The sequence below is a fragment of the Lagopus muta genome, chromosome 6 (genome assembly GCF_023343835.1).
Source record: "Lagopus muta isolate bLagMut1 chromosome 6, bLagMut1 primary, whole genome shotgun sequence".
Classification (NCBI taxonomy): Eukaryota; Metazoa; Chordata; class Aves; order Galliformes; family Phasianidae; genus Lagopus; species Lagopus muta.
This window is the reverse complement of record NC_064438.1, coordinates 2,346,015-2,359,472: the sequence shown is the minus strand read 5'-3', so window position 1 is coordinate 2,359,472 and position 13,458 is coordinate 2,346,015.

The following is a 13,458-nucleotide window of genomic DNA, read 5'->3' as shown; positions in this document are numbered from 1 at the left end:
CAAGTTTTGCTCAGAGCAGCAACTGGGAATTGATTCCTTTAGTCATATTTTGGCTCCTGCTTTCACAAAGGAGGTGACTGCTTATAGCTTTTTTTTTTCCTGACATAAGCCTATCTCCTTCTCATACGATCACAGATATACAGAGAAATGTAATATTCATGGTAAATTTGCTGACCAGCTATGTGAACAGTGTGATATTTACATTGCAGTTCTTTATTCTTCCTCAAATTCCCGCATCAGTTTTAGCTGGGTCACCGCTAAGTCCAAAGATACTTGCTTTCACACTCCTCTCAGTCACTTGTTGCTAATGTGGACTTTTTGGGGGATGAAAATCTCAGTATTCCATTATAAATCCCCCTCCAGCTACTGTATGCATATAAAGAAACATTTGTAAGAGATCTGTAAAATGGTATCAGAGGACAGTTACTGCTGTAATACAGAAACAATACTTTCTAATCAAGTTAACATTATACGCACATAAATAAGCTCCGTAATTATTTTATTAAATGTATAAATCTTTTTTTATTTATTTATTTCCAGAATGACTTCTTTTACGAGGTCATGAAATATTTAGCATGAGAAGTAACAGACTTTGTTACACAGAAACTTTTGCAACCCTTCCTAGAAGAGAATATCATTATGTTCTCTTGAAAAATGAATCCTAAACCAGTTGAGTCAGTCTTATTTGACATCGCTCACAGTGCAGGCTGTTGTTGGTATTTGAAGACAATCCAGCTCTGAGCTGTAATTATGATGACAGATCTATTCATGTTTGTTGGTGCTGAGGATAGACAGCTGTTTTCACATGCTGGCTTACAGTTTGACAACTGCAGTCCCAACACATGCTTTTGATGTTCATACATGACAGAAATAAAAAGATCAAACCTCACATATATAATGGCCCATTCTCCTTTTCTTTATCTTACTGTTAAATCCTTGGAAACGGAGGTCACAAAGGGACTTCAAAGGATTTATCGGATCAACACCAAGGGAGAGTCACGGCTACCCAGTGTTGCAATCCATGTTACTTTATGCTGGAGAGGAGAGGATGGATTTTTGGATAAGGTCTGGACTGATTTTTCCAAGTAGATTCTGGGGTTGTGTTTAATCCAAGATTTTTTTTTTGGCCTAAGTTTAATAACTGTTACTGAATTCCTATACATTCCAATTAAGAATTTTCATTCTAATTATTTGTTTCTACAGTAGCATCTGTGATGAAGGTCTGATGTTAGTTGAAGTCCCTAAGGCTTTATTTTGGCTTTCTTACTCTTCTGCTTATCTTGCTTTTCCAATTAATCAGCTATTTTTCACTTCTTTTTCACCTTTCCTACCCTGCCCTATGCTTACAGCTAGAGATAGAGTCTGGACAGAGCTATGCGTTAAGTAACTACTGATAAAGACACAGGTTACAACTTGTTGGACCCACCCTGTCAATTTCCTTCACTGAGCATAAATAGCAGCAGTAGTATACATTCACCTGTACTCACGTTACCCATTCATGCTCAATTCTCCGTATATCTGGTGGAACAGAACCACCATTAGATATTTATTTGTGTTTGTATGGTTGGGAGTAAAACCTAGTTTTCTTAAAAAAAAAAAAAAAAAAAAAAATGAATTCCCATCATTTCATTTAAAAATAAAATTAAGAATTCAGTGCATATAATTTTATTGTCTACAACAGTGATGAGTATTGGTTTTGGCTGTAGTACCACCATCAGGCTGTTATTGCAAGATGTATTCAAATGACATTTAACTTTCTACCCCACATTTCCAAACAGCAGGCGACTTCAGCTACTGCAGAGTCATGCCCAAAGAAAGCAGGCAGATGTTCCACATTTTTCTTTATGAAACTGAAGAACTTTTCAAGTTTAGTGGCTAGAATTCCACCAAAGAATCAGACAGAAGCGTTGTACAATAGACGGCATTGTCCTAAAGAGACGAAGAAAATGTGCTATTTAAATCACCAGTAGCCCTCCCAAGGCATATTTGATATAATTAGTGATTGTGTGCTCAACAGGCACACATGGTAAAAGATGGTCAGTTCCTTCCTATTGCTCTAATAATGGGAGATTACATATAGATATCTATTCAAAAGAGGGGATACACGACTATAGCCAACAACTGTACGAGGGAAAGAGAGAGGATGAGAAAGTGTAATTAAGAAGTACAACCCAGAGAGAGATTCTGAAGGAAGAATGACTCATAGGATAATAATGCAACTTTGCCAGTGGCCAGGATAAGGAGGAAGAATATAAAGGAAAAACTCGCTTTTAATGAAGTAGTTTAGTTGCTGTATCTTTAGGAAGTTGAAAACATACCTTTGTTGCGTGCTTACTCATATCCCTGCTGCATGTTCCTAGTTTGTTAAGTCAAAAAAAAAAAAAAAAAGAAAAAAAAGGGTGGGGAGCTGTTTGCTCCTCTGCTGTCTGGCAAGGACAAAGGGTCTGAAATGTATTTTCTGCAATAGAAAGAACTCTTTGTACCAAAAATAGTGCCAGTAGAAAAATAGAACGTAACATTTTGCTCAAGATTGCCTTTCAATTGAAAGTTTTACATACTTTTCTAGAGTTACAAGGTATTTTAAAAGTAACCATTTTCAAAGGTGCCTTTCTGGTACCACTAACACCGTTGGAATGAACTGAATACTGTTCTATGGGGAAAGGTGGGAATTCAGAAGCAGTCTTAATAAATCTTCCCAGTGCAGTAGCAGTGATTTAACTGAAAGCTTGAAGATTGTCTGTATTCCCTTCTCTTCTTAATATATGTACTTTGAAGCTGTTTCTCAGAGTATCTTGAGAAAGCTCATAACAGTTAAAGGCATAATTTTGTTCCAAACTGATTTCAAGCTGCTATTCATTGTGTTGACCTGTAAATTCATCATAAAACGGGTGTAATTTCTCAATAAAAATTGTGCCAGCCCATTTTCATTGTGGAATCTTCAGATATATGCCAATTCTGACCTTCCTTTGGCAAAAGAAATTAGAGATGGAGTAACCTGGCAACAAATGAAATTGTTCATTGGACTGCCTGACGAAGAAACTGGGTTTTACCTAATGAGGCTGGAAGTGGTCCTTCATCTGGCAGACTTTAAGGAACAGTATTTGCTCAGGATTAACAGAATGGTTTGCAGCAAGTGTAAACAAAGACTGCCATTTTCTGTTTCCACCACACTCTTTCATGAGAGATACAATTTCTTCATTTTCCATAGTATGCAGTTGTCTAATCCAAGGATTTACAACATGCTTTTATAGTGATATATTTCAGACACAGCTGATGGGTACTGACTGACATGAAGAGTTGTACGTAGTGATTTTAAAAACCGCTCTCAGATTTCAACAAAGACATCCTTGAAAATGGAATCTGCTGTGTGTTGTTATTTGGAACAGAGTGATTTTCATCGTAGATCTGAATGAGTTTTCTGAGTTTTCACACTGCAGTGACCTGGTACTTCTTTAACATCTTCAATTCCAGTAGCAACTGAGTGTTCAACTTAATGTTTGACTGAAAGTAGTTTATCTACACAACAGATACGAGTGGGCTCTGTTAAACTGCGATGTGTCTTCTGCTTCCCAACCGTCCTTTGTTCTGATTTATTTTTGACCAGTATCACTGAGATCAAACAACTGTGTTAACTATTTTATAAGAACCATTTTTTGGCACTGTCCAACAATTTTATGCCCCAAATTTTGTGCCCCAAATCACAAAATCACGTTTGTTGTGGTACCAGATTAGTAATGTATTGTGATATAAATCATGCATTTTTAATTGATCAGTTCCTACACTGAATTACAGTATAGTTTCCATTTTGTCATTCAGTCATGTGATGTCAGTGTCCTACTATGGAAAACAGGAGTTGTAAAGAGCCTGTGTATTTCAAGTACATCTCTTGCCTCTTGAATACAAATCAGTTTCAGCCCTTGAAAATATATAAAATGTTAAACAAACTACCCTCATATATACAATATGTTAAATATACGATATTTTAAACTATTTTCATGTTATATATTGGAGTTCAGTATTCATGGTAATTGTTACATTGTTGTCTAGCTGTCACTTCAATTTTCAAAACAGTGAAATGCTCAATGTCAAACTGTGTTAATATGCCATATGTAGATTCTCTATTCTCCTTGTGTTCAGAACATTTTAAATATATAAAAAAAAAAAAAGGAGTATTTTCATTTTATACTATTTTCAGCTCAGGAAACCTGCAAAGAACTGAAATTATTACTTTATTATCACTTAGATATGTTTTATAAGCATTATAAAAATAAACTGTGTGAAAGACAGAATCAAGGTCTTCTATAAAACCAGTATCAAAATCCTGCAAAGAAAGCTTTTACTCAACCCCATTTTAGGATGCATGAATTTACTGATAAATACGAATCAGATGAAGCTAGACAGGTGATGCGTTGTATTTAAAATCTTTGTTTGGTGTTTGTAAGAAACAGTAGTACAACCAGTCAACTTCAAAACAAAAAAGAGGATATAAACCCATGATAATGGTCTACATGCTGCCCATCAACATATTCTTTGCTGGGCTGTGGTTGTTATTAAGAATTTCTGTGTTTTGTTTTGTTTTGTTTTTCTGGTTCTTCCCTTTTAATATTATTTCATTAATAGTTAATTCTGGTGCAAGCACTGAAGGGAATCAGAAATTTTGGCTTATGTGGGACATTATGAAGTAGTGCTAGTAGCACATCGATGTTAAGAGAAGTGTTATCTATGAGAATTATACCAGGCAAATAAATAACTTAGAGAGGTCAGGATGCTTATATATTGTCATCTTCTCTTGACTTTTGGTATTAATTTGGATTTTTTTTTACTCACTTTTTACTTTTGTCTCACAAAGATTGCTATATGATAACAAGATTTCAGGAACGCATCATTGTCAACTGTCTAAGATTCCAGGCTTCCCAGTGGGCAGTCTCTCTAAGTTGACTTCTTTTTTTCTAGGAGCTTTAGGTCCATTTGTTAAAGGTCCTTTTAGGATTGTTTTTCGTTTTGTTTTGTTTTGTTTTTTAATCAAACAACTTACATTCTTTTAATAGGTTTTAAAAAGATTTCAGCATTTCCAATTCTGAATTGGAATTCCATTTCATGACCAGCTTTACTATTCTAGCTGAATTTAACAAAGCCAGGAGCAGCTGTTTAAAGATACTCTGTTCAGACAGAGAACAAAACCTTTTATTTAATGGGAGGCATGTGTATGCAGAGGACACCTGACTTTTCTAGGTGCTTTTTTGGTTGTATCATTTGATCCTCGTTTTTATAAAGAGACAGAGACAAACTGGCATCCTCTAACATTCTCTCTCTTCTCCCGTAACACATGTTACTGATTAGCATAGCATACAAATGATTGAACTTAGCGAGGTTTTGACTTTTCCACATAACCTATCTTTTAAAAGAATGCTCAAAAATCATTTTCAGACTTCCAGTGTTGAAAATTCAGCATTCAAGTCATATTAGAGTGAATTTTAATGGTAGAGCTGTAATACCAAATGTCTTTTTTCCACTCTTTAGTGAGCCTGCTGCTTAAGCTTTAAAATATACAATCAAACCAAAACAAATCCTTCAGGCTATTGTGGGATATCGGTACAGATAGAAGGGGAATCATCTAGTTTTGCAATAGGATTTTAATAAGATAACATACTTCTCAATAAAGATTAAAACAATTAACCAAAGTAGCATCTGGTTTTTTTCCTTACATCCAGTTAGCTGTGAAGCATCTTTAGTTTTAAAATTACATGATAAGGAAAAAATTATACTCATTCTAACATTTTTATGTTTCATAACTAGATGTCCCACTGCTGCACGTAACAGGACTGGTTTATGGATAGCAGTCATGAAGGCCATGTTTCATTATACAGTAATTTACTGTCTAGGCACAATCTGTGAGGTCAACACGTTAGAAGCAAAACAAGGACAGCTCAGCCATATATTATATTTTTTTGTAATAATAATTAGCTAAGAAATGTTTATGGCCCAGAAACATGAAATTTCCAAGAGGCTTTAATTTCATTTGTCAAAGGGAATAATAATTCTAAGCTCAAATTCATATTGAAGTTGTGTAAATGCACATTAAGAAAGCACTGAGAAAAATAAGGTAACCAGTGAGTGGGGCACTTACAAAACTAAGCCCAAACGAAGCCTGAATGATGAATACAAAGGGACCACATCTGACTCATCCTCCACAAGGATGAACAAGTTGATGTCACATCTTCAGTATCCCTTTGCTGAAATGTCTTATATAACCTGCTAAAGAGCACTTCAATATAAGGTAAGCATCTGAAAGCATGCAAAGAAAGCGTACAGGCAATGACATTCCAAAGTATGTAGGATTGCTAATTAAACAGCAGCAAAGGACTGCATGCAACAGCTTGCTACATCTGCAAAGCTAGAAACACTATAGCAGAAGAAACAAAGACAAGATATTTTGTTGCTCTTGTGCTTTCTATCTGAGATCAGGTAATAACGTGGCTGCTACCAATAGTGAACATGTAACGCTGGGGTCTCTTGGCTATCACGTAGAGATAAGCTCCCGTTTGTGGAACAGCTTAGTTAGAGAGCTGAAGAGAATAACTACTAGGAAACAGTGCACTGAGGAGAAATGTCCTGCTTCACAGCACTCCTTTATGAGGAAGGTTTTTCTTCAGTGTCTGCAGATGACCTCTTTTTGGATTGTAAATATGTTTCCTGACCTTTGATTTCTCCTGCGCACCCAGAACTAGATAAAGGGGTTCGTAGTGCTTAATATCTTTGTTAATAACATTGATGATGGAACAGTTTGCAGGTGGTACAAAACTGGGATGAGAGCCTGTTGGTGGAAGTATTGCTGATCAGAAGGACTTTGGCAGGCTAGGGGAAGTGGATAGAAAGGAATCTCATGAAGTTCAATAGAGGGAAATGCAAAGTCCTGCACCAAAAGAGGAACAACTCCATTCACCTGCACAGCCTGGGAATCAACCAGGCTGCATTAGAAAGACCACCTCCCACAGGCTTGGAGAGATGGTTCTTCTGCTTTATTCCTCATTGGTGGGACATAACTGGAGTATTGGGTCCATTTCTGGTTTTCCCCAAGAAAGACAGGATTGAGTGAGTCCATAATGGGTCATAAAGATGACTTAATGGACTGAAACATCTGTCCCATGAGGAGAGCCCCTGTGCAGCCTGGAGAAAAAGGGGCTCATCGGGGAGGTGGGATGTTCCCTGCATTTATAAATACCTGACGTGGGGAAAAAAAAAAGACACAAAGACTTTTCTCATGGGTGCCCATTGAAAGAAAAAGAGGACCTCCCCTTGACATTACACTACTGAACAGTCTTCAGTGGGACTGTACCTTCATTTTGCATTCAGATTACAATAGTACAAGTACGGAAGCTGCACAGTAAGATTCAGTTTAGAATCCAGAAAACTGAATGCATGTATTCATGAATGCTAGAAGAAAGCAATGTGTGTAGAGGGAACTGAAGATATAAATGCCCTTTGTGAGTTTAAAATCAGGCTTTCAAAAACATTCAAGACATGTTTATTGTCTTTTCTGGGAGAAGAGTGAAGTCTGCAATACACCTAACATAAAGGCAGATAGATAGTTGAGCACAAGATTCCTGCATTGTAATTCTTTCATCTGTTCTCTGAACATGTATCAGGTAATTTAACTGTTCATCGATTCAGTTTTCACACATGTGAGGTAGGGAACACAGGCAATCTGGCAAAAGCAGTGTGGAAATTAAACTGTTAAGTGTTTGCATTGTGCTTTCCAAACACAGAGCCATGAAGAGTTAAATTGTGTTCTTTCATATGCAGGTAACGTGCAATGTGCCTCCTTGTAAAGGTTATAGTACTTGTAACTGGTATGATTAAAAACATGCACATTTTAGAAGCACCCATAATTCATCTGAGCACTCAGTTTTCCAGATGAGATTTTCCAGGGCAGGTCTTATTCTTAAAGAAAATGTCTAGTGAAAATGAGGCATAGTCACTCTGAATATTAAGAAGTGGGAAATTGTTACTTTTTTCTTCTCTTTTCTCTTGTCTCTTTTCTTTTGGAGTAGAAAGCTAACTATGAAAGTATAAATTATGATGTATTATATTTAGAGTAGCTTCTGATTGTGCAATAATGCTGTATTACTATATAAAATCATAAAGGGAAGAGTTAGGGTTGTATTCGTAACCTTCCTTATTTAATATTACCTGACTTATCTAAGCTTGTGCCTTCAATATTCCCCTTTAGAGTAATTTGTATACAGAAGGCAACAAATTATTAACATCAATGCTTAGAAAAAGGAAATATTTTGCTACGGGTGTTTTTTGTCATAAAATAAATAAATATCATGACAAAAAGTAGTGCTTTTGTTTCGACTTTTATCATGATATTTATTGCTTTATGCCACCTAGTGGACTTTAATTGTGTTCAACATCAGCTTTAACATCTGCAGAACTTAAACGCTATAGATGCTATTCTAGAGTGACTTCTCATGTCTTCTTGATACATGATTGGATAACGCAAGGTCTCATGGTGAAGTGTAGTTATGCTCCTTATTGTGGAGGAATCAAACAAGCTTAAATGACAAATGTTCTAAACGTTGTTACTAATTTGACCTGTAGCCAGGATATTTTTCAGTAGTGCAGATGTATTTGTTTTTAGTTTGGTTGAAGTTTTGGTTATGAAATGTGAAGCACTAAAGTAAGTAAGCTGATGAGAAAATAACTTACAGCAAGATAATACTGGGGGGAGTGTTTAGTGCACACTAAGTGCAATAATTGTCCTTGTGGGATTTGACTGCCCTGTAGAAATACGGTTGCCTTGCAGGGTGAATTCATTTTAAAAAGGCTGGGGTTTGGTTGGCTGGTTGGTTGGGCGACGTTGCTTTGTTTTGTTCTTAATGAAGAAAGCAAAAACCTCTGCTGGATAAGGAGAGTTCTCAGATTTCAAAAATGTTTGATCTCTACTGCTGATGTTAAATGTGAGGTCCTTTGTTTTAATTTAATTTGGAAAAGAAGTGCTATTATTCATTAACAGCTTTCTAGACACATGTACTGACCCCGCCTGTTGTTTGCCAGGCAGTAAAACTAATTTCTCCAGCTTATTCATTGACATATGCACCCATTCAACTGCTAAATTATCTGTAGTAAATCTGTACAGCAGTGTTACTGCTTCTAGAGGGAGGTAGAGTAGTTGAAGCAAATGGACTGAGACAGACATTCCTGATGGCTGATTAATTCCATCACAGAAACTTGGCAAGCATGTGCTTTCCGTGTGCAGTGTGGCCAATTGTCAGTCTTTATAGTGGATCTTGCATCTTTTTATCTTCAAACACTCCTCAATTTTTTGACAGGGGACTCGGTATCTTAAAACCTCTGGAAATGACGTTTGTGTTCTGGTTTTCACTGAAGAAATTATACTTGAATATTTTTGATGCTCAATTAGAGTACATTGAAATGAGTGTGACGCACATATGTGGAAAACGGGAAAACATGAGAAAAAAATCCAAACACTTAACATTCATTATTCTTAAAATTAAAGATTTTTAAATGCATCCAGGATTTTAGGATTTGGATTGGCAATGTTGGCAATATTGCACATAACTCTGGCATGGTAGATCTGAATGCGGGCATTTGGCATTCCAGCAATTCATAACAGTCATCAATGGATCTTCCAAATATGTTGTTTTTTGCTGGTGGAATTCCACTGGAATGAAAGTTGCCAATACTATTTTTAATAGCAATTCCGATTTTTAAGTCAGAAATGCAAAAGAAAGAGAATTTGTCCTTTGTAAAATGGAGCTCTCTATCACATGAGCAGGTGTGACTGATGAATTCAGGTATTTTATAATTTTTTTGTAAACTTAGAAACACCAATTCTGTTCTTCGTGTCCATCTTACACCTGCCACAGCATAGAACATAATAGCAGAAAGAAAAAAAAAACCAACTCTCACTCAAACTAATGGCTTTACTGTGAAGATTTATAGTAGGAATAGTAGTACCTTGAAGGACAGATGTTCCAGCAAAAACAATATACTTTTACACTGCTGTCAAGCTGTTGAACCATAGAAACCAAGTTTAACTAAAAAGCAAATCTACAGAGGCCCCTTCTGCTGAGTTGTATTACACTGTGGTAACAGACTGAGTTTTAATCTTAGCCTGTAGATATGGCAACCTGAAACACAGCACCATTGTCCAAAAAAAGCACGTGCTTTGCTGCTGTTCCTTTGCATCTTTGTAATACTAGAGGTTTTGTGACAGAGAATAATGTTTCATTTTATTAAATATTTACCAACAATCTATTGGCCATATGTCAGAGAGTTTGCATGATGACAGACTCAGTATTCGTCACCTTTTCAAGAAGATTCTGTGAAATCTGTAGTGTTATACAAGTTCACAAAGCTTCTCAGTGTCTCAGGTTTTTGTTCTTTGTGCTGTCTGTGCTAAACTGGTGTCAGTATTACATTTATTTTCTGTTGAAATGGTTTTCAGGAATGAGCTTTTCAAGACTTTTCTGTGGGGCACTATGGAAGATGTCAGGATTCCTCTCTGTGGTTCTGTTTAGAATGAAGTATTTGTCTTCAAATATATTTTAAGTGTGGAGACACTTTCCATATGGAAACATTATTAGTCAAATAATATAATAATACTTAAAAGGTTATTTCCCCTCCTTTGTTGTTAGGATTATTCACCAATCCAGTTAATTTTATGTGTTGTTACAGAATAATTAACTACAGTGCTGGAAATCTATGCCAGGTTAGGGATTTGTAAGGTTCAAATCTCACTTATGGGGGAAAAGCAGTTAAAGTTAAGTGTTAAAGTGTAAGATTCTGAAATCTTACTGATTCAACATATTGTAGTTTCCAAAGAGTGTATTCCTCTCACCTTGTCTAACAGTAATTATAATTTTCTACTTTTTCTGATACAGGTCAATTTTTATGTAAGGTGACAAAATAGTGATAATATAAATTACAATTAATTGGAAGTTATTAACAGTTTCTCATTCCCGTAACTTTGTGTGACAGTGCAAACAGGTACATTTACATACCTTAACGCAGAAAGCGGATTGGATTTCAAGACAAAAAATGTCAAAATATAAGTTACAAGCAGATGATTGAGAGACACATAAGAGAACGTCTTTGGTTACCTAGAGGAAAAAGAAGGACATCAGGGGATGCCCTTTTCAGAACAGTTTTTCAAAATAGGATTCTCACAATTGTCTATGTCTCTAATATAACACATTATATTACATTATATATAACAGCATATATCCCAACAGGGACAAAATTATGCCACCTCCAGTATCTAGGATGCTGCCTGAGGAGATCTAAGTAGCCCTGCTAGAAAATGCCCTAGCTCCTTTCCCACCAATAAAACTTTCTCTGTGTCCATCTCACCACACGCTGTAGTCTCAGATGGACAGACATAATTAATTGGAGGTCTGAGCAGTCTGTCCAACAATGGTAACTCTCAGTGCCTACCAGGAAGACACTTGACATTCGTGTAATTTATCCCTAGAAGACTATTTAAGGATGAAGAGCCTTATGCTTCATTATCAATTTCTATTGCAGGTGGGAATTGGATGAGCAGTCAGGCTGACAGTTTCTTTTATTTCCAGTTCTTCAGTATCTCGATCAAAGCAATGAGACAGTGTGGAGGGCACAATAGTCCAGGACAAAGTAGAGGGGATCAGAAATCATGCCATGCCTTGCAGGCAGAGCTGACCAGATACTACATCTTTATCCTTTTTTGTGACTCAACATTGGGCAATAAATTAACTCCATTACTTTATTAACCTGCGCAAGATATTCTCACTACATAGGCACATAGGCTTCTGTGACGCACAGGGAAATTAATCAGGTGATTTTTGTTGGATAAGCAGTATTTATTTTCCTTTTCTCTCTCTCTCTCTCTTTTTTTTCCTTTTGTTTTTAGCTATTGGAACAGGTTTAACAACACAGCCATAGTCTAAAATCCAGCTAGAAAAGAAAGCGTAGAAGCAAAAGGCTTTCAAATTTTTATTTATTTATTGCTATTATTTTATTGTAAATTTTTGTAGAGGAAAATATCAAAACAGAATGGCTAGCCACTGGGTGTCTGGGACCTGATTAATAAAACCTGTAAAGGTATTATTACAATTGAAATCTGTGGCCATCTCTACAGTTCTGGTTTTGCTATGTTGTATGCTGTGTGTACTTGAAAAAGCACATTAAACTTCAAAACTGAAATTGTTCTGTTGCTTGTAAGGTAGTAGTTCTGTTCTTGTCAGGTAGACTAGAACGCCCTATCGTTTAGAAGCGAATGTACCAGGACCAGTTCCTGAGGTGTTGTTCACAATTGTGTCCTGAGACAAATAAGAGACAAATAAGAGACAACTGGCTCTTATTTATCCTGTTCAATTCAGAAAGAAACAAAAACCAACCCCCAGAAACCCCAAACCATCAAAAAGTACAACAGAGTGAAGGCTGAATGCCTTAATAATGCAATACTGGAGCATACACTACATCAAAGGAAAAAAAAAGATTTATAGGGCATAAAACCTTGTTTGTGATGAAACAATTGCACTCATTTTGGCATCCACACTATTCACAACTAAACTCTTTACAGACAAAGTAGATAAGGTTTAAAGAAAGTGTGGAGAATTATGGGTGGTGAGTCAATCTGCAGTAGCTGAATATCACCAGCCTCTGCAGATGACTGTGGCTCAAGGTATAAAGTAGATTTGCAGCAACCTTTTTATGAAGGCAGTAGAAGTATCATGATAGTTGACCAATTCTAAATCACGAGCAGCAAAGAACAACATTTGAATGGAACCATTCATATCTAATGAAGAAAAAGGAATGCTTTCAGTATGTCTCAGTTTTCTATGGTGGAAAAATTGCAAGCTGAAATTGAATTCATGAGTTTTGAGTGTCCAAATTTGTAAAAGAAAACAAAAGTACAACACCTGCACAGTGCTCATTTTTCATATTGCATCCTCTCCACTATATCTCTTGGACAAAATGAATGACATACACAAATGAATAAAAACTCAAAAAAATTAGCCTTTGTTTAAAATGATTATATTATTTACTATACATAAAACATAAAACTCTCAAACACATATATATATTTTGCAAGCAGCTTCTTTATTGAATGAAGGCCATTTTTATTCAATAATAAAGAAACTTGATGTCTACCAGTTATTTCCTTTAGTAGCTAACATGCTAAATAGTATTTTTTTCTTCTTCTGAGGGAGGACACTTATGAATGCTGTGTTGGCTTTTTGAGATTCTTCTCCTGTATGGCTGAAGCCCTTCTTCTTTAGTGTTCTGAATTACACATGAATCCCTCTAGCTATTAGATCCTTATCTCCTCAATCTTTCAATACGGATTGATATTGCTACAGGTAATCCAAAGCACACTCAACTGCTTGTTACTTTCAGGCTTTGAGTAGAAGCCCTAAGGATTTGGCTAGGCAGAGCTCTTCTCCCAGC